The sequence below is a fragment of the Bacillus rossius genome, assembly GCF_032445375.1.
Source record: "Bacillus rossius redtenbacheri isolate Brsri chromosome 4 unlocalized genomic scaffold, Brsri_v3 Brsri_v3_scf4_1, whole genome shotgun sequence".
Classification (NCBI taxonomy): domain Eukaryota; kingdom Metazoa; phylum Arthropoda; class Insecta; order Phasmatodea; family Bacillidae; genus Bacillus; species Bacillus rossius.
The window spans coordinates 19,758,226-19,781,576 of record NW_026962010.1 but is presented as its reverse complement, the minus strand read 5'-3'; the positions used below and the strand labels follow the sequence as shown (position 1 = coordinate 19,781,576).

General features: G+C 41.6%; 1 protein-coding gene across 1 annotated transcript in view; it reads left to right on the top strand.

Annotated features, from left to right (window-relative positions):
* Window positions 1–11,697: 11,697 nt before the first annotated feature.
* The window catches only part of LOC134541660 (ecdysone 20-monooxygenase), a 158,099-nt gene continuing 146,445 nt past the window's right edge, over window positions 11,698–23,351 (top strand). Inside the window, exon 1 of the mRNA XM_063385261.1 lies at window positions 11,698–11,804. The gene's annotated coding sequence lies outside the window, so the exon portion shown is untranslated. The remainder of the gene's footprint in view (window positions 11,805–23,351) is intronic.

Sequence of the window (23,351 nt, the reverse complement as noted above, 5' to 3'; positions counted from 1 at the left end):
GCTAAAATTCGGGAAATTTTTCAAAATTCATTAAAAAATATGTAATTAATATATACTGATTGAATCGATTAGTTCCTGTTATTGGTTCAATCTTTGGTCAATTATTATTTAATAAAATAATGTTGAAAGTCCTAAAAGCAGTTGTAATTCCTCTACTACCAGCCTCCCATAAGCCGATTAGGCCTCTATCTTGGAAATTATTTTTTGACCTAGCCTACAAATTCAGAAAAATTCCAAATTTCACCAAAAAATTCACTTATTAAAATAATGATTGGTGCGATAGATTTCCGTTCATCGTTTGATTCTCAGCCAGTGATAAGGATAACTTAAGCTTAAAATAAATTATATATTCTGTTTCCTATTAACTTTCGTAGAGTTTATTAATCATTACTCTAAGAAAAAAAACTCTAAACAAAATACCTATCCAACGAATTAAATACGTTGTCGTTATGCCTAACATGAAAGTCTTATTTTCCAATAGTAAGAACACATTCCGAACAGTTCATGTAAAATGCTATACGTATAGGCCAAGTGTCTTCGGACCGCGATACCAGGACATGAACAATGTCAGTCGTATAGACCAAACATTTCCAAACCTCATGACCATCTTAGTCGATGGCTAATATAACATATTCAGCCAGTAAAGACAAAGTCTTCGAACTGTCAGACCTAAAATATCGATAAAATCAATTACAAGCATTTTGACCAACGGATCATGTTTTACACTTACAAGAGGACCAAGAATCCCTGAAAAATGTTTGATCATGACAAAGAGGTTTTGAACTAGTAAATATTCGGAGCTACTACAGATTTGACTACGCACATTTAACGAAACAACACACATTCTACAAAAGAAAAGAACGCACTGGACACACAGTAAACACACTACACATAGTACACACAGTATACACAGTCTACTTTCGGCTTGAAATACGCCCCAACCACCTTTCAGGAAATGATAACTCGAGAACTGGAGGGTTATATTGGACAGTTTGCCATAGCCTATCTGGATGACGTCATTATCTTCTCCGAGATGTGGGAAGACCACTTCACCCACTTATCGCGCTTGTTAGAGCTGTTAGCTACCCGCCATCTCACGGCTGCAATACCAACATTCCATCTAGGAACAGCGGAGGTGGAATTCCTGAGACATGTGGTGAGTGCGGAAGGCAACCGCCCAAAGCCCGGCCAACTGCACAAGGTCGCTGAGGCTGAAGTGCCGCGGACACGCAAACAACTGCAGAGATTCGTAGGGCTTATCAACTGGCTGCGATGTCATGTCCCTGAATTATCACAAGTGATGGCACCCCTAACAGTACCGCTACAAGTGGGATGCCGCAGCCCAGACGGCCTTCGACCAGGTTAAGACCGCGTTCGACCCTGAGAGACGCCTATGTTCGCAGACAGATGCGGGCGCCCTCGGGGTGGGAGCAGTGTTGTATCATGTGGATTCCCAGGTGGATCGGCAGGTCACTGATTATGGCAGCGCGAAGTTTGGCCAGGCAGAGCGTCGTTATCACAGCAAATGTGCAAGAGTGCCTGGAAGTCGCGTGGGCGATGGAGAAGTACAGCCCACGCCTGGAAGGGAAAAGCTTCACGCTACGCACCGACAACTACAGGTGTCTGACATGACTACACACCATGCAAGGGCGAAAGGGCAAACTGATCCGGTGGGCATTTTTCTTGCAATCCTTTGACTCTGAGGTCGGAGAGGCCCCCGGCTTGTCACGTGAGCCTGACGAGCACAGCGAGCTAGTCGACAGCGAGGACTGGGAGGATATGCACGGAAAGACTAAATAACCTAGACCCAATCTGCCCACGAAGTACCACCGACGCGTGCTCGAGGCCCAGACGGCCTCCCCGAAAACCGACTGGCAGCACCAGCAGGAGGCCGCTGGACCTCAAGAGACCTTGTGCATACGAGACACAGCGATGATGAACCGTACACCCGGGGAAAACGCGGAGTGGAAGACGTGGAAGAAGTACGTTCCACCCGAGGCCCGCGAGGCAGTACTCAGGTTCTTTCACGACCACGACTTGGCCGGCCATCCCGGCACGGACCAAACCCGACGTGCCGTCTGTCAGCGCTATCACTGGCCCGGCGCCGCTCGTGACGTGCGAGAATACGTGCGCGAGTCTGAGTTATGTCAATCACGAAAAACCTTGGAAACGGAACGGGGAAGAACAAGGTCCCACGACGGCCCACCACAGCTTTCTAATTAATAGCCACGGACGTAATGGGCCCGTATCCACGGACACCCCGAGGGATAATGTTGATTCCTAGCAGTCAAGGACCTGTTCACGAGGTGGACAGAGGCGTATCCGCGATCATCAACATCCTGACGCGGGAGTTTCTGCCGCGCTGTGGCTCTCCACAGTACATCCTCTCGGACAATGACACTCAGTTCCTGGGGAGGCAATGGAGGGTGTGGTGCGATAGTCAACAAGTGGGGCACCATACGACCAACCAAGGGCGAATCCCACCTGAAGGACCTGAAGGAGCAACTGCGGATGTGCCTCGGAGCGGACCACGCCCAGTGGGACACACACGTCGCTGATGCACTGTTCTGCGCGCGCCTCCGGGTGTCCACAGCCACCAGAATGTTCACAGCCGAGATGGGCCCGGCGAGTGGACGACTCACGGCACTCCCCGCCCAGCGGAAGAAACGGAAGAGCGACTTCAGCGACGAAACGAGGACCACGAGAGGGTGCGATGATGCGCAGGAGAAAACGCCGGGGACCAGCCGTCCCCCGCCAGACGTGCGGGCAGGTGACCAGGTGTTCGCCCGAGTGCACCCGTGGTCAGCGGCGCCTCGGGGCTACTGTGCAGGCCTAGCGCCTCGCTGGGGAGGTCCCTATATACAGTTCAGCGGAATGGTGCTTGGGGCGATTTGGAGGGTCATGCCGATGAAAGCTTCAGCGTCCGAGTGGACGAACCCAGGGCAAGTCCAGGAGACAGCGTCAACGATGCTGTCACCCCCGTCCTGCCGACAGCAAGGGGGCAAGGAACCCAGAAGGGCACGCTGTGGGCAAGAGCCACCCACTGACGCCTCGCTGGGGGACCCGGACACACATCAGCACCCAGGAGTGGCAGCAGAGGAGGGGGTAACCACAGGGGTACCTGGCAGTGTACCACACAGGGAGCATCCAAGGGGCCGCGACTGGGTGCCCACCACGAGACCACTGGTCACCAGGACGCAGGCCACGAGCGCCGCGGGGGCGGAGGTGCTGCCCAACGCGAGGGTGCAATCACGCCACGAGGAACCTGGTCTCCACCCCGCCAGTAACAGTCCCCGCTGGCGGAACGCACCTTTGCATCACGTCCGCACGAGTCGAGTTAGTTATTGTGTCCGCACCTAAGTGCTCCGTGCCATGTGTTAGGCACCTGTATCAGTACCACTGTATTTAATTCCCGTAAGAATGTATGTAAAAACCATAATATTCACAGAAGAAAGTGCGACATTAAAACTATTGGTGTGACCACTTAATAGTACCTGGTTTGACAAACGCTTTAATATCGTTTGCGGCCCCAGACCAGATTTAATACGTAGTGATCACTGAGTGTATTTAATAATATATGAATAGTCTGGCTCCAGGTAATGGAGTAGCCCACATGAAACTAACGGTCTCTGATTTGACTGGTGTTTTTCAAAAATAAAACATTACCATATAGATAATACGCACGCATTTGGACCATCTATTAGTAGAGACCCGTGAATTTCGCGGATTCATTTCGTGTTATGCTAAAATTCAAATAATTATACCTTAGTGCTGCTTCTGTCATTGGTTCTCTGTTAATCTGGAGGACTGAGGGCCAATTAGGATCCTCACTCATATAAATGTCGAATCACAGGCCACCCAGTCGAGACGACTCACAAGTCAACAGCCAATGAACAGTTGGCATTTGCCCGAGTGTGTAGAGGTATTGGAGTATATCCTGGAGGTCATTGAATCCGCGAAATTCACGGGTCTCTATCTATCAGTCTTTTCCCACGTGGGGTATTTAACTAAGTAAATTGTAAGATGTTTAGATGTTAAATTTTACGTAAAGCGTTTATTGGTGTTTTATGGACGTAGCACGCGAGGGCGCTGTCCCTCCCTTCTTGCGACAGTCTTCAGGAGTTGGCGGTACGAGCCGGACGTGATCGTCACGTGTGGGAGACGCAACGCTTACACCACTGAGTTCTGCGTGCCGGTAAATCATATGAATCAAGCGAAACCTCCGGTACTTGAGTCACCACGAATACCTGGACCAGTTTGCAGTGCAGGATGTGATCCTCCCGCCGTAACTTCTCCTTAGCCGCGCGATTGCGCCGTGGAGAGTTAAAACGAGTTATGGGCCAATCTTTCTATAGCGGGACGGCCGCCAGAGGGCGTAGACGAGTAACGTGAAGTGCAACATGTGTTAATTGTAGTGTAATTTGTAAATACCGACTCAGTCTTAGTACCTGTCTATCGGCTCGTGTGACAGAAACCATGCCCGACAAAACGTTTGTTTCATTCAGTAGTTCGCCGCTCAACCTACTCAGGAATCAACTACCAATGTGGAGAATGGAGCGCTCAAGGGTGTTGTCAGTTAGTAGGGTCTTCACGATCAGGTGCAGCCACCGAGCTTAGTGAGCCACACTGGGACCGACCACCCACACCATCTCTTCTGCTAGACGCCCGGACTAACCTAGCTCCCTCCTGGACTGCGCTAATATTTAAGTGATTGTAAGTTAAACTCGGTTCTCAGTCACGGGAGCGCCGGCCGATGGTAATACGTCACAAGAGCGCACCGGCAAATGAGGGGAAATCACTGCAAATGGGGGGGGGAAGGGGTGATGACGTAGGAGGAATGTACCACGAAGAGTAAGGGGGGTTGGAAGTATGTATTCACGCGGCGGCGCGGCTGGCGCGAAAATCGGTGCAAAAAAAATTCTCGAGTTACTTTGAAATTGCTCTGAGAATCAGAGAACCAACACGATGCCAGTCACAGCCGTGTGCTCCTTGTTTTATGCCACGTATCTTGTCCTCGGAGTTTAAGAGGGTGGCCACGTCTGCATGATAGCAGTGTAAGTGTGAGCAGCCGTTTATTTTTCCTTCAGTTAATTACTCGCCATAAAGGTTAGATGTCCAAAACTTTGGATGAAGTGTAGTGTTTGCAGTGTAGAAACAGTTTTAATTTATTTTGACGTGACGTCTAATAAATCGATGAACGCTGGCTGCACGCACGAAAAAGTGTCCCGTTACGCACATTTTTCCGTTACGCGGTGTCCCGTTACGCTCATTGTTCCGGTACGCTGTGTCCCGTTACGCTCATTGTTCCGTTACGCTGTGTTCCGTTACGCTGTCGGCGAGTGCAGTAATAATAGGTTATGTTACAATTGACTACAAAATTATGGTGATTCATATAATTGATGATAGATATTTGATTACAGTTTATTAATATGAAAACTTGTCCATAATTATATTTAAACTTTATAGCTAAACGCCAGTTTTTTTAATTTATTACAAGTCATCTACACGTGAACTGTTTCGTCGACTCTTTATAAAGTGAAGTGAAAAGTTAATTTGGTTTTCATTGCTTATTACAACAACAATTTTGGCAATAAAGGTTAATTATTCTTGAATTTTAAAAATCTGATTACTAGTATAATTTCAAGTATTTATTCTTTTATTATTAAAATAAAAATGATTCAATTTTATTCATAAAAGTATGCAATCATTTCATCAATGTTTTGTAATGACGTTGTCACGTTAAACTATCGTCCGTAAACCGACTTTACAGACAACCAATTTTTTATGTAAGTGACTGTTTAAACGTGCGGAGATTCTAATTCATACTTGCTGGTAACCATCAGACGTGGTCAAGCACCATTTCCGCAATGTTTGGGACGGGACAATATAGCGACGGCGAGGTTATAAAGTTACTTCAACTGCGTCGCGGCATGTCGTCTCCTTACGATTCCTAACTGCATGGGTTTGATACTAAATAAGCATCGCAATTTTAAATCTTTGTTTAACGTTAGCTAGATTTGCAAAATGTCAGTCAATTCTTTCGAAACCAAAACATATATTTTGACTAATTGCTCTGCATTAATTTACTAGGAGTTATTATTTTATCATTATAATAGACCTAGTTGTTTTCAATAGTTGGGTACTATGTAATAAAATAATACTGTGGTTCCAATTTAGAAATATTTCCACACATGAATATGGAACGAGCAAAAATCTAAAAGTAAAACAGGGTGGGTGGAAGCGAGCTCTAAGTTGATAGCGAGTTTATGAATGTTTTTCCAAGCGTTAAATCCTCTATAAAAGTGTAACATTTATTTTTTGTGAACAATGGAAACAGTTTTTAAACAACATAGGTTAACAAATGGTATGGCGTACTATAGCAACAATTTCACAGTTTAATGTGCTCAATGAAGGATACTAGTCATATGTATAAGTTTAAAACTTTCATAAATCGATAATTTACACGGAAAGTGTTTATTTTTACACCAATGTTGATTTTTTTATATCAAACTACATTTGGTGTAAAATTACATTATTTTAAAGTAAATTTGCAAAAAGAATGTTGTCTGATAAGCACACATGAATAAAAGTGGGTAAATTTACACTTGATAATAGTGTTTTAAAATTAATAATGTTTGTGTGAAATTACTTAGGCCTGCACCCCGTTCGGGATTATTATCAAAACATAACGTGTTATTTTGTTTTATGAAAATGAAATTTTAGTAGGACATTGTGGGTGTAAATCTAACAGAAGTATCATTAATTTACATGGCAACTACATATTTTTAAACCAATGTTTTGTTTTTAGAATATTAACCTACATTTTGGTGTAAAATTAAACAATGTAGTAGTAATTTTGCACACTTATTGCGTAAAAATACACAAACTGTAAGTGTATTTTTCTAATGACAGTAAAAAATGTAAAAATACACTTACACTTAGAGATACGGAAATTTCGCGCATTTATTTGGTCGCAAGCCAGAATGAATACCTTCACACGCTCGCACTGTGCTCATGATTGGACCGCAGTTATTTGGACACGCCCCTCTACGACTCTGAGCCAACGATTCTTAGCTAGGAGAGAAGTAAGCGAATCAGTAGACATGAAAAATTCGCGAGTTCATTTCGCGATAGACTGACATCCAAAAACGTTTACCTTCGTACTGCTTCTGCGATTGGCCCACATTTTGTCTGGGGTACTTCGGGATAATGGAAAAACCTAAACCAAGAAAGTGCCGAATCATGGACAAATTGGTTAAGACTTCTCACGAATCAGCATCCAATGAACAGGTGTCATTTCCCCGAGTTTGTTAAGTACTGTGGAGTCTATCCTAGAGGTCAATAAACCCGCGAATTTTTCCGGTCCCTACGAATCAGGTAGTGGCAAGTAACGAGAGAAAAGAAACATGTTTCTCACTTAGAAATCAGCCAATCGAAAATCAAACGTTGGTAGAGCAAATACAAGGCTGTGAATTTCAGCTTGACCCCATGAGAATTCGCGAAATTTCCGGGTCTCTACTTACACTGATTGTGTAAATTTACAAAAAAAAAACTTTTACAGTGTACGGGCCTGTGATGTTCGCGTTGATGAACGCCCTTCGCACTTTTTCCGCGAGTATGTCGCCACGTCTTGCCTTCCGGCCTGATAACAAGTGATTGGGTCTTATAGCCATCTTGTTGTTAATGTCCTTAATGCTGTCTCGTCCTTCTGGGTGTGTCAGAACTACCTATGGTACAATCAGAACTCCATGCAAGTGTTTAGTGGGATGTTTTCCAGCCTATCTCCAAGTAGGGGCAGGGATTTTTCGCTACAGTCATTAGTAGAGACCTGCAAAATTCGCGGATTCATTCGGTGATAGGCTAGAATTCAAACACATATACCTCTTAGATAATTTTGCTATTGGCTTACTGTTCATCTGGACGAATCTCAACCAGTTATAAACCCTCAACCAAAGAAGGATCGAATCACAGACAAACCAGCTGAGATGACTTACAAGTCGGCAGCCAATGAACTTGCGTTATTTGGCCGAGTGTACAGGGGTATGTGCATTCTATCCTGAAGGCCATCGAAACCGCGAATTTTGCAGGTCTCTAGTCATTAGATTGCAATATCGTGGGCCCACTGTTTCTTCCTTGTAACTGGTATAGTCCGACTGCTGCATAGACTTCAACACAGTATTTTCGTGTTCATAACGTAAAAGCTTTTCGACTAAATATAATCGGCGAGGGCGGTCTTCTTTCGGCTGGTGACTGGGAGGGGAAAAGATGTTGCTGAGTTCCTTTAAGCCGTGACTTCCGTGACTTTGCCTGACTGGAGGTACGGAAACCCCGCGGATTCATTTGGTTGCAAGTTGGAATGCAAACCCCTACACTTTCGCACCGTGTTCAAGATTGGACGTCCCTCTGCAGCCGTGAGCCAATGCTCAGCTAGAAGATAAGTAGGTGAATCAGGTAGCGCCAATCAGGTAGCACTGAGATGTCAGCCAATCTGAAAGCGAACATTGGTAGAGCAAACATAAGGCTTTGAATTCTAGCCTGCCACCAAACGAATTCACGAAATTCTCGGGTCTCTAATAGCTAGAGACCTGCAAAAATCGCGGTTTCGATGGCCTTCAGGATAGACTGCACATACCCCTGTACACTCGGCCAAATAACGCAAGTTCACTGGCTGCCGACTTGTAAGTCGTCTCAGCTGGTTTGTCTGTGATTCGATCCTTCTTTGGTTGAGGGTTTATAACTGGTTGAGATTCGTCCAGATGAACAGTAAGCCAATAGCAAAATTATCTAAGAGGTATATGTGTTTGAATTCTAGCCTATCACCGAATGAATCCACGAATTTTGTAGGTCTCTACTAATAGTAACACACTGTTGAAAGTATTGTTACGTTCTAGGAAGCAGAGCCGCAAACCGTGCCACATACCTGAGCGGGCCCTCCAGCAGTAGTCTGGCCCTGGGCACATCACACGGCCTCTGACGTCATGCCCGCATTAGCGCGGCTCGACCTCACCACCCCTCCTTTCTTCCTCCGCGCCTTCCTTCCTCGGCGCTGTTATCTGTCGCTGAGCGCCCTTGGGAATTCTGTGGGCCTCCGCGCGGAGTGGCGAGAATAAACACCGCCTTTCTGTACTTTTCGGGGGTCGGGTCGGCCCGGGATGACTCGACATGTCGCAGTCGCTCCCGTCCACTCTGGAAAGACGACCCACTAGTGTTAAAGGGCGACGCCGGCTTATGCGGCGGTGCTGCGACAGTTCCGAGCGAGTTCCGCGAGTGAACGGAAGTGCGACATCGGGAGAAGAGGGTGAGAGACCCCCTGACGTGGAGTGACGGGATCGTGAGAGTGCGACCGAGTGGCGCGAGACTGTGTGTGTGTGGACAGGCGCGAGGTAAGGAGCGAACCACTGTCGAGCCTAGCTCCAGTGAGGAGTGCGGATTGTCTTGACAGACATTGAGTGACTTGCGGATAAACATTTTTAAGAGCCAGTGATTGGTGATAGGTAGGGACCGGAAAATTTCGCGGGTTAATGACCCGTAGGATGAACTCCATAGTTCTTCGTACACATGCAGATGTCACCCACTCATCGGCTGCTGTCTCGTGAGACGTCCCAACGTAGCAGCCTGTGATTCGATAAAGCTTTGGTTGGGTGTTTCTTATTGGCCCAGAGTCATCCAGGTGAGTTGTGAGCCAATAGCATAGGCAGCACTGAGGTATAACTATTTGTATTTTAGCCTATCGCGAAATGAATTCGCGATTTTTTCCGGTCTCTAGTGATCGGGCATTATTTTAAAGTACTATTATTAATTAGTACTGTAAATATTAGTAATTAATAACACTATAATAAAACTTTATCGGCATATCCTTTACGAACCCTGTTCTCCCGATATAGGCCCTAACAGTATTTTACTAACCAAAGAAGTACGAAGTAACTACAGTGTACTTACAGTGAATATTGGGAATATTCATCAAGATGCAAGTCTTCTGTAAGCGAAAGTATGATCGTGGACAACCTTGATAATTGCGAAATTGTTGACATTAAAACGTAGTCTATTTTTAGTAGAATATTTTGTATTTATTTACCCAGGAAAGGTTCCAGAATTGCCTCAAAACAAAATTTATTGCTGGTAGAAAATGGCCGCTCATCACAAAACTGCAAATATTACTTACATTTCTAGAAATCTGTCTGCAGGTGATTTCCCCGTAGACGCTAGACGCTTTGCTCGTGTCGGCTTTAGAATGTAAATGGCTCTGGTTAGAAATAGCTGTCTCCACCAAGACTCAAAACTTCCTTGAATTAATTTAAAATGGTTAAATGTTTGCTAGGGTGTTTCGTACCCATAAATAGTATACTCTTGAATTACCTGCACTATGATGACTGCTACAAAGAAGACAGGGCAAGAAAGAACAGACACATCACCAACCCGCTTAGTCACTGAGTGACGTTTCGATGTCTGGATCAATGAGTGCATATCAGACTGTGTACGTTAGTTCTACAGTGATAGTTCCCTTCCAATACACTTGAAGTTGCTTGATGTTTTTTAAGCATTTTTTTTGGTGGAATTTTGTGATAGCGTATTTTTATTTTGTCTTTTACAAAACACTTAAATTTGTTTTAATGCTTGCTAAAGTTCTACGAAAAGGTTTGTTTTAAATATTCAATGTATTTGTAAGAAACATTTCATGGTGTTAAAAATAAGGGAAGCTGTTCCGTTTTACTGTTACCAGAAAGATGTTACGTAGGTAACTAACTTGTCTGATATTTGGTGGATCCCAAAATAAATACCAGCGTTACCTTTTTCACAAAAGTCATAATGAAAGCAAAACATATGTTTTCTCACGAAAATCGACACTCACGTGAATTAATTTATAAACCTAGTTGTAGAAGGATCCGTAGAAAATTGGTACTACATTTGATAAATTTAAAATAGGAGAAAATTTAGATGACTAAGACGTTAAAAATTTTTTTGTGTGTGGTGTGTGTATTGTACTTGTTACTGTGATTAATTTTTCATTGTATACTGAGAACTAAATCACAACGGACTTGTAGTTGTGTGCAGGGGCGCAGATCTGTTGGATACGCAAGGAGGGCGCGCAGAAATTCATAATGCGATGGGAGGGGGGGAGGTTTTGACAGCGGAGAAGGTGGAGGGAAGAGAGTTATGCGCGTGGGTTTTAACGGACACGGGTCATCTCCGGATAGGATCCTCGTATTTTGTATACTGCCCATATTATGGCCTAAACGCATGCAATAAGCAGGAAACTTAAAAATATACAGAAGGTTTTCCACAAAACATTGTTTTGACTTTAACGTTTATCAGTTTTGTTTTGCAATCGCAAGCGTGCTCCCTCAGTGAGGGGCTTCTTAACTCCAGGGAGGAGGAATATTCCTAGCCCTCCCCCCTTTCATGCTTGTGTGTACCAGGCTCTAGAGGAGTTGGCTGGGAGTAAGACAGGGGGAAAAAAACCAATCAGGTTGAGAGCATAGCAACTCCCATCCCACTCCGCCCGCTACACAATAGTCAGGTGAGAAAGTGTAACACGTAATAATAGCCGCGGTGACCTTGGAGAGGGACTCATCCCCGGGGCGCGCGGACCAATGGGAGCCGGGCAGGGGGGTGCGGCCGGGCGAGCGGGACGCCTAGTTCCGCGTTCCGCCGCGCCGCGCGCTGCGGTCGAGGTCCGGAGACTCGGGCAGCGCCGCGCGCGCCGCTCAGTCGGGGCAGGACGGGCGCGCGACTGTCCGCTCTGCTGTCCTCCGCTGTCCTCAGCTGTCCACTCAGCTGTCCTCCGCGCACCGACACCTGGGCAGGTGAGTCGCACGCAGCTGTGCCTCTTCTACCTCTCTCCTGGCTGGGCCCTGGGCACCGTCGGTCCAGTGTCCTAGAGGGGCGTGTCCGAATCATCAGCACATCGCGAGAGTATGGACATGTTCATCCTAGCTTTGCGACCGAGTGAATCCCGCGCAATTTCCGTACTTCTAGCTTATCACCTATCTTTTTTCGAAATGTTCTCATTACAGGTCATTTTGTCGTTGGTACTCAGGTACCAATTTGTTAATTAATTACCATTGCATTGGCTATTCAAAATAACTCATTCAAAAATTTAAGTGAATAAGTTTTTCCCCAAAAAATCCTAAACAATCTAACATTTCGACCAAAAAGGAATATTAATAAATTGAAAGAGCAAACAGCCAGCCATGTGTAGCGCTGCAGGTTCTGCTGTCATTATTTGTATCAAGTGGTCGGTGTTATTGTATCTTTATAAAATTGCTTGCAAAACAAATGTTTTCAAAAGAAAATATTTCCGTTCCCACCATTATCTGTATTAAATATTTAGGTAGGAAAAATGCTTAAATATATTTAAATATTTTGTTTATTGAAGACCTCGGGCTTATTGGTAGGATTTGTAATGAAACTAACTAGATTTGATAGGGTACTTGATTTTAAATTCTATTTCCCCCTCTCCTCCCCCAAATGAAATCCTGCGTACGGCCTTGTGCAATATGTTGGAAAACATAACTCAAGCGCTAGTTAAAAGTTCAATAACGAGTTTAAAAGTAGTTTAATGCAAATAAAACTTATATATATATATATATATATATATATATATATATATATATATATATAGTACTTTAAATGAAGTTTAGCCATACTCATTGTTACATGTCATTTATCTGCTCATTTTCCTCGGTGCGCTGTGGTTCTTAGTTCTTTAGTAAGTTGTGTGCGCGTGCTTTTACTGAACGCTCTGCTCTCTCTGCTCTCTCTCGTCGAAACAGTTATCCATTTAGTCGCAATGATGATACATCTTACAACTATCCACAGTTGAGCGCTGTAGAACAATACACGAATGATACTCCGAGGGGATAATTTCCCAGTCCTGTGCGTGTAAACTCGAAGCTAAAAGATTTGCGGAAGATAAACTAAAAAAAAAACACCGTGTTGAATGCCTTGCTATTTGCTGCGTAATGATGAGAGGTAGACAAAAAATTACAATTGCGAACTTGGAAGCTTTTCTCTTTTTGCTTTGCTGGTGAAGCCAGATAGCGTCGGATGTGCTGCGGTAACGGCCGGGGTCATCAGCATCAGACGGCCATTCCTCATTCTACTGGATGATAAACGTTCAAGCCCAGCTATTTTCTTTCTCTTTATCTTATGATAGAGACCCGAAAATTTCGCGAATTCTCGTGGGGTCAAGCTGAAATTCATAGCCTTGTATTTGCTCTACCAACGTTTGATTTTAGATTGGCTGATTTCTAAGTGAGAAACCTGTTTTTTTTTTCTCTCTTTACTTGCCACTGCCTGATTCGCTTACTTCTATCTTAGCTAAGCATCGTTGGTTCACTGTCGTAGAGGGGCGTGTCCAAATAACTGTGGTCAAATCACGAACACATTGCATGAGTGTGAAGATTTGCATTCTAGCTTGCGACCGAATGAATGCGCGAAATTTCCGTATCTCTAATTATGAACGAGGACTTGGCCCTTATGGTGTATTAATTCAAGTTTCCACTACATGTCATCACAGCATCTTTGCGTAGAGGCAGAATTAATAACAGCCCGTCGCATCCGTCTGTCATCCGTCTGTGCGTCACCTTTTTCATCTGTCAACGCCACGCAGCTAGCCAAGTGATTTATTCACATTACTTCATCCATCAATTAAAATATTGTCCCAAGTAAGTGCTACCAACAATCAATGTTTTTTTTTCTCTCTCAAAGACTTTTTCGGTGTTGTTTACTATTTATTTCGTGTTTTTGTACGTATTGTATTAGCTTATCCTCGGATAAATTCAGTCTTGATTGAATTGTTTTGACATATGAGTTTTAAAAACCGCAATGTTATTATACAGAACATGTGAAGACCTAATACTAACTCCATAGGCCTGTATTCCAGTAACAATTGACTGCCGTAGCTAAAAACCATAGATATAATTAGAGACCGGAAAAATTCGCGCAATCATTTCGCGGTAGGCTCGAATCCAAACTCGTTCACATTCACGCTGCTTGAGTGATTGGATCAGTGTTCCCGAAGTTCTCTGAGCCAATGGAAAACCCTTAACAAAATATTATCAAATCACAAGCATCCTGATTATCAAGTGTAATGAGTTAGTAGCCAATGAACAGTTTGAATGTTCCAAAGTACTTATAGGATCGCGCAGTCTATCCTAGAGGTCATTGCAAACGCGAATTTTTCCAATCTCTGGATATAATCCATCCGTCCGTAAGTCGAAAGTATGAGTTTGCCTAACCTTTGACGGGTTCTCCTATTGGCTGCAGGTCACGTGACTGACGGACAGAGGCGACGGCTAGTGTAATTCCGCCTTGACGCTCAAGCTGGGATCACGACAGCCGTCCACCGATCACGTGACCTGCAGCCAATCAGAGAGCCCGAGAAATCTCACCCGCCAATCCGTTAAACGTTTGGCAAGCTCATGCCGCAGTCACAACAGCCCGTCACCTCCGCCTGCAGCTCACGTGACCTGCAGCCCACCGGGTGGTCGAAAAATTATATCCGTTCGTCTAAAAGCTGGCAAGCTTTATCTTTTGTCGACGTGATGCCACACACAGAATAAATAATAAATAAAAAATTGGTTGTCTGTAAAGTCGGTTTACGGACGATAGTTTAACGTGACAACGTCATAACAAAACATTGATGAAATGATTGCATACTTTTATGAATAAAATTGAATCATTTTTATTGAATTATCACTATTTTGTATGGATACAAAGAAGGAGTGAAATGAAATCTACAATTTAATTGATAAATTTACTTTTATTTGCACTCATTAATTCAAATATGTTTATTACTTTAACGAAGAGATTATTTTAACTATAACTTTTATACATGTTTGCTATTTAACTTCTTCCAATCTGTGTTATTCTGTTAAGGATAGGACGATGATAGGAAAAGTAGGAATCGAATAGGAGTGTTTCAAGTTTAATGTACCTCGAAAAAGTCAAATCGATGGTTGTTCCAATCGAGTGGAAGAGAGATAGATGCGGCGCAAGCGTACAATGAGCGTAACGGGACAATGTGCGTTTTGGGACACTTTTTCGTGATTACAGCCGGCGTTCATCGATTTATTAGACGTTGTCACGTCAATAAAATAAAATGTGGACATGAAATAATTATGATGTGACCGTGTAAGGGGGTGGCGAAACACACAATAACAAGTATTAAGTTGAAAAATAATTTCAAAATCTTTTACTTTTTGATATTTAAAAAATATTATTTATCAAAGACCAATACAATACTCTTTCGTGGAAATAAATTGATCAAGACAGATAAAAAAAATATGCAAATTAACTAAGTTCTCCAAATACGTTGGGCACAGTACATGACAAAAGTTTATATTTTTCACTTTAATAAATCGCACAGTTTATGGAAAATTAAGTATCTCAGGTTTCTATTTTAAAAGTTTAAGTTATCGCTAATTCAAAATCAGTAGTTCAAAAGACGTCACACTCAAGTCTTCTAGCTGTAGATGTTTGTGCTTGTTTATAAGAATGTACGTTATTAAATATAGGCTTCGGGACACAAAAACACAGTGTACAATTGTACTTCCGGCCGCACAATGAACCGGACATCACACTATCCCTGTGGTGCAATAGGGCCTACATCGCGGTGGCGTCACCAAAATTCGTGACTGACGAACCGATTCAGATATGGCCTACCGGACATGCTGTCTCTGGACCATTCACAAGTGTGTTCACAGCAAGCGATCGCGGATGAGCTGCGAATTTACATCACAAATTGTCCGTTGCGATTTCGTGGGCCGACACAGCAACACTGACGCGCCCCGCAAACGCAATTCATACAGCAAATTTAGCCGCCACCAGGACCTCCTGACGGGCAGCTACGCCAGGCCAGGCGGTCCGAAAACGTTCTTATTTCCCATCATTCATTGCGCCAGGCGCTTCGTTAGTGGCGCCGGCCAGCATCAGCCAAGCACGAACCACCGTCCAACAAATCAAAAGAAAACGTAATTTAACGAATAGAAATGTCAATAAAGTAAAAATTTTAACAAATATTTTTTTAGTGGCAATGTCTCTTAAATGTCATTAAATTACTTTTAAAATAAAAAAAAACAGTTTGTGAACAAACCTTCTACGACTGTCAACAAAGCACTTTGTGACTTTTGGTCGCCAGGCGGCGGTGAACTAACCAAAAACGCACAGTGTCAGCACTCTGTAATACTGTTATATTAAAACGGACGGATGGTTTATATCTGTGGTTTTTGGCCGCGGCAGGCAATTGTCACCATTAATTCAGGCCTGTGTGTTTTTCATAGATCGTTCAGATGCTTTGTATAATACCGTCGAGAGGTTCTTAAAATTCACGTCCAAACAACGAATTTTTTTTCCTGGGAAACGCAAATACAATGCGTACATAAAAACGACATAAATAGTAGACAACATCTGTAAAAAATCTCCGATGGAAAAACACGGATAGTTGGGGAAAATATCCCGGCGGACGGATGAAGTCAAGTTGTAAATCGCTTGTCTGGATGCGTGGCGTCGAAGGACGAATGACTGTCGGCTGTCGGTCGGAGGGGATGGTCTATTGTAATCCCGACTCTACCTGCAGGTTTCACTGGGTTCTGTCTGGACAAGGGCCCACGGCAGCACAAGTTGGACGCACGCTGGCCTTCGGTGAGAGGGTTCTGGGTTCGAGTCACGAGTGAGACATGGGTGTACATTTGAATGTTTGGATATGGTAACCAGCATGGCTTTTAGTGATATGTAACTATAGATACTGAGAGGGATAAAATAAATTTAAATTGCTTGCTTAGCGAATAAACATACACCGTGGTTGTTATTTACTTAAGCTGGACTTAATGATCCGTGCGTCACCCGTCTGTCCGTCAATCACGTGAACATGCGTCCATCCGTCAAATCCTTACCAAGCTCTAACTTTCGACGGACGGAAGGATAAAATTAAAACCTTTAAAAGAGTCGTAGGCAGTGCCTTTATTTTAAGTTTTTTTTTTTTTTTAGTTTGTTAGTTTTTGTTGTTGCTGCCGCATTGTGTTTTTAACTTGCCTTCAATCACACTTTAAGTTTGATAAACTGTTAAAAAATTTTAGCTTACATTTACGAAGAACGTTGGCTACAAATTATCCATACATGAACGGGTCCAAAGTTTACTCTGTTTGAACATAAATCCACCATAATAATCTTGATTGTAAAAAAAAAATTCAAGGACTGTTTAAAAATGATCATATCAAAACACTTATTTCTTCCACGTATGCATTACCCTGTTCATACCGAGAAACAGAATTCGGAAGTTGAAGTACGACGTAGATACTGCGATTTTCCAATCATTTTAAATTAAAAACAACTCTTCGTTTATTTCAGGTGCATTTATCTTTGAAAAGTTCTTAAATTTACTGTAATTTATAACAGTGCATTTGAACAAAAATTGACTGAGACACAAAAGTGTAATTTATAATGAAAAATACCCATCGAAAATTTCTATATAAATAAAAATGTAAAGGTTCGTTCGTTCAAAATTCTAAATCTTCAAAAGTTTTTCATGGATTGCTTTGAAATTTTGACACAATTTTGCATTCGCATACGTGCGTGTTTTTATGTACCTATGTCGCGCCTGATACAAAAGATAGATAAAAATATAGATATGTAGCATTATATTTTTATTATTTTCATTGTTATAGAGTTACGTTTATAGATATAGAGAGATGTATAGATATAGGTCTATGTAGGATTGAGTTAGAGATAAAGAGAGATAATGATATGCATATATAGAGAGATAGAGATGCATAGTGAAATAGAGAGAGTTCAAAAGAGATAAAGAGATGTATATATATGTAGGTAGATAGAGATTTCGAGAAATATAAAGATATAGAGATATGCATAGAGGGATAGATAATTAGAGAAAGTGATATATATATATATATGTATGTATATATGCTTTGTATATGTGTGTACATACTTAAAATTTTTTCAAAAAATTGATAGAGGCATTGCAATGCATGCTGGGCATTAACTACAATTCAAATAAATATTCTAGCTAGTTAATGATTATAAATAGTGATTGGCGTACATTATTGTCAAACTAGAAAACTTTGACGAGATGAATTTTCTTAAAAATTTAAACCCTATTGTTAGGGACAGGAACAATTCGCGGATTCATTCGGCGATAGGCTAGAATTAAAATACATATACCTTTATAATGATTTTGCTATTGGCTTACTGTTAAACAGGACAAATCTCAACCAATTATGAAATCTCAACCAAAGAAGTATCGAATCACAGACAAACCAGCTGAGACGACTTACAGGTCGGCAGCCAATGAACTTGCGTTATTTGCCCAAGTGTACAGGGGAATGTGCAGTCTATCCTGAAGGCCATCGAAACCGCGAATTTTTCCGGCCCCTACCTATAGTCCGTTGGCAGCATCCAAATAGAAAAAAAATGTTATGACAGACGTGCGGATCAGTGTGGATGCCCGACTTGATGGGTTGGACGGATGCGATGGATCACCGAGAGTGCAGCTCTGCCTGTGTGTGTCTGAGGCTTCGGGGTTGCTTGGACGGGGGATGCAGGGGCTTATTCGGCACTTGGGTCCTTCTTCCTTTTGGCCAAAAAATACGTATAATTGGTTGTGCGTTTGTGGGGAGCCAATTCCCCCGGATATCCTATGTTTTTCCTTGCCCTGAAAACCTGAAATGAAGAAAGAGCCAGTTATCGAGTTTTATTTTTTTTTTCCGGGCTAAACGACGTCTACCTGAGGTTATTACGATAATTGTTCGAGCAGAAGCGAGGAAGCAGCAGCTGCAGTGTTGTATAGTGCTGTCTGCAACTGTACGACTCGAGTGGGCACTATCATTTTTCTTTTTCACAGTAATTAACATGAAGGAATTAAGATGGTCGATATTAATTTTAAAAAACGTAAATTAGCCACAAAACTATCGACGGAAGGTAAAAGTGAAACAAGAAAATGAAACTAGTGCATTATCTCGAAGAATTTCTGATTTATAATTTAATCAGATATTTCGAAGCAAATTTTTCCTACTAAACATTTTTACTGGAAAAAAACAAAATTGTAAATGGAATTTACGAGCATAGGCCTCTCACGACCATTTTAACTTAACTTTCAAGTGGAATTATTTTCCTTCCTGTTATTACATATACATTCTTATTTTAAAGTCATACGAAATAAATAACATAAATGACCACTGTGATTCCCATTCGTGCCAAAGGTTCGTGCCATACGTAGAACTGTTGCTTGTTATTTACCAATCATAGCAGTAAAATCTGCAAAAATTGGTACTTAATTAATATGTGGTTTTATTTTATGGATATAAAAAAATTATAATCAGGATTTCCTTAAGAAGCTGTAAACAACAACCTGTATGGAATGGGAATGTCTGAGATTGAATAATGGTTTAATGTCTCATTGACTTAAAGTCGCGAGAGACCACTAGCGATGGAATACAATGGTGGGGTACAAGGGAGTAGGTACTCCGAGATAATACATCGGCTCCACGTTAACGCCCGCCACGTTTCCCATTAGCAAAAACTCAGGTGTTGACTTGATCGTCTCGTTAGGAGGTGAGTGATGTGGTCCTTAATCACAGTGGTCTCCCGACCTTTATTAATTCAGCTACAAAATTAACGTTTCCGACGGCTATTTTTACATGTATGGAGTCTCTAATTATACAATATTCGATAACATTTAGCACAATTTCCGTTTTTAGATCAGAGTAGTTCATAAGGCTTATGGTTTTAAAATTATTTTTTATTCCTTTGAATGAGATATAATTGGTCGTGACAGACCGACTGATAAAGTGATAACAGGTTCTATCGCACATGAGGTACGAAAAAAAGTTTTTTAATATTTGACTTTTATTCGTGTGTCGTGTTATTTGAAACGTAAGTAATACATGATATATTACTAGTATAGTTATTTTTTACTTTACATCATTTACATCTATGTAGTGTTTGATCACACGCAGAATTTTCGAGTTATTTTCCTGAAGTGGCATGAATGCGTTTACGAACTGTCACTTAGTCCATTTACGAACAACTGAGGACAGGCAAGAGCACAAACGATTGCAAACGTTCAAGATCTTGAATATGCTTGACATGGCATGTTGGAACGTTAGATCTCTGACCTGTGACGTCAGAGTATCATGCGCACAAATCAGGTTCAGCATTCATTGCATGGAAACAAGTCTTATTTGTTCGGCATTTGTAGTTGTTCCTATGAACCTATTATTTAGGGTCGTTGGTGACCGTGATTATTGAAGGCTGTGGGTTAGATTATAGCCCCTGGAATAACTAAATGTACAAGGACATAGTTGGTGGACATAGTGGCTCATTAAAATCGTGGAATTTTCGGATGACGGCCAAATATCTTCACTTAATAATTTTGAACAACACTGGTTACAAACTATCCAGGTAAATTTACGGATACTGACTTTACATTTTTGGAATTTGAACTAAATACAACTAATTTTACCCACATTAAAAAGGAACTCAGAACTCGGAAGTTGCAGTTCTGTGTCTGTGTAGTCTACTCGAAGACCCGGTTTTTCTGGAATAGCAATTAACCCTCTAATTACCTGGTGTTTTTCCCCAAGAAATTCCCTTCATTAAATGTAACTTCTCACAGTTAACTTTAATCCTCTGCACATAATTTTGTGATGAGAATAATTCCCGTCGAATATAGACTGGGGACGAGTAATTTGTATGAAACCTCAACTCAAGAAACATTGGGAAGAAATTATTTATCTCTCTATATCTCCCTCTCTCTATCACTCTATCTCATTTTATCTCTCTATCTCTGTATATCTATCTCCCTCTAATTCTCTATCTCTTTATCCATCTCACTATGTATCCCTATCTTTATATATACGTATCTTTATCTCCCTTTGTCTATCTCTCTCCTTCATAGACCTATATCTATACATCCATCTGTATCTCTATATGTCACTCTATCGCAATAAAAATACTAAAAAATCTTAATGTTTTTACAATTATATATTTTTTATCTATCTTTTACCTGTCTCACGTGCGACATGGGTATTTAAAAACACGTGCGTGTGCGAATGCAACGTCGTGTCAAATTGTCAAAGCGATCCATGAAAAAAGTTTGAAGATTTAGGATTTTGAACGAAAGAACCTTTGCATTTTTATTCATATAGATATTTTAGATGATATTTTGCGTTGGTTATTAATTACACTTCTGTGCGTAAGTCAATTTCTGTTTCAAATACACTGTTATAAATTACAGTACATTTACGAACTTTTTAACTAAGAATGTACCTGAAATAAACGAAGAGTTTCTCGTAATTTAAAATTATTGGATAATCGCAGTATCTACATACACCGTACTTCAACTTTCTCACTCTTTTTCTCGGAATGAACAGGGTAAATGCATACGTGGAAGAAATAATAAGTGTTTTTGTATCATCATTCTTAAACAATTCTTGAATTTTTTTTATAAACCAAGATTATTATGTATAATTTCTGTTCAAATGAAGTAAATCTTGTACTCGTTAATGTACGAAGATTACGACATATTTGTAAATATCCCTGGATATTTTCTAGCTAGCGTTCTTTTTTACAATTTAAGTTGACAATTTTTTAAGGTGTATCAAACTTAAAGCATGTTCGAAGGCAAGTTATAAACACAACAGCTAAATTTTGCGGTCGTTGCTTAATATCCCATAGTTGCTCGCAGTGTGACGAAAAGACAGAAAATACAAATTGTTTGACTACAAAGTGGTACATTCGTGATATTCAGAATTTTTCCGTCACAAATAATTTTTTTTTGTTGAAAATACAAAATTAATTTGCTGTTATCACAAACTATCTAGTAGAGTCCATACAGGCAAAAAATATTTTTGCCGTGCTATAATTATTTTTTATTGCAGTTATAAAATAAGATTTTTTTTTTACCAGTTACTCGTATCATGATGTTCATTCTGTTATTTTACAAACAAACATTGTTCAGATGTATTGTGTAGATATTGAAAGGAAACAATTTTGCCTCGCTGCGGTGATTTTTTTTTTTCCCCAGCTATAATAAACTAGGACACTGCGCAGTTCTCGTATTCTTATTCCGAGAGACGCCGGAGAAAATGTTTTGTGTCGCTCATTTCAACAGTTATCGTTACGAAAACTGTGGTTCGTTCACCCAGAAACCTTTCTAAAACACAATCCTTTGAACCCAACAAAAAAAAAAAAAAACATTGCGTTTGGCCAGCGACCAGAAAGCTCGCAAATGCACGCCCTTCAGATTTTTTTTTCCTTCTTCGCAGTAGGCTGGCTACAGGCACCAATGCCACTAGAGTTACTGAGTGTGCAGTATGCCAAACACGCCGCAGCGCTGCTCGTGCGCTACTAAATCCCCAAAAAGTTTTTGTTTGCACAATTCATGAATATAGTGGTGAATTACCTTCGCCGTTTCTGTTGAAACAAGTCCATTCTATGTGCTCGGAACACTGGACCTATACGTAATAACACTGGTTGACTGACATACAACGCACAGCCTAAACTGATGGACCTAGAGATTTGAAATCTGAAAGAAAATTTCCTTGCGTACTCTAAGGGTGCATTAAGAATGCATTTTAAGAGATTCAGCTACTAAGGGATGTTGCAGGGGCGTTTACGATCAGAATTTCCCGTTTTTTAAATATATCTACTACAGAATCGAAACTCAGAAGTGATGTTCCTTATAATACGTAATCATCAACTGAGAACGAGGTTTTCCGTAAATTAGCTCCCAAGGGGGGGAGGGGGGGTTATTCCGGGCAACGCCGGGTACTTAAGCTGGTAATTGCACTGCGCCTGGTATGCTGCACGTATGTTTTTACTTATTATGTCTGCCTCTGCTTGGAATAAAATTAGCTCACGAGTATTCGTTGTATTTAGTTTCCACCATACATTACCCAGTGGACTTATAGAAAACAAACAAATGGCAGTTTGCATAGTGATTATGCAACTACGCGGGCATGGTGGCCGGGGCGGCGAGCACAGAAAAGACACGACACTCGCCCTACACCGTGGCGACCCGGGTTCGAGTCCTCGGGTGTTCCAACCAGCACCTTGGTTTTGTGAGATACTTGGCAGGCTCTTCGGTTGGCGATGGCGAATTTTCTTGACAGGGCAGTTCCGTTTTTAAGCTTTCGAAACCCATTTTCATAACGGGCTTGGCTATATTTTTATGGGATACAAAAAACATTTTGACAGAAAGCTACAGCTGAAAATCTCACGTCACCTACCTGCTTAAAATATATTTCAAAAGGACGCTATTTTGCTATGAAGAAAATACGTTACGTAAGCGCATATTTCAGGCGACCTTATCTGTAGTTCATTCGTGCTTGCCCAAC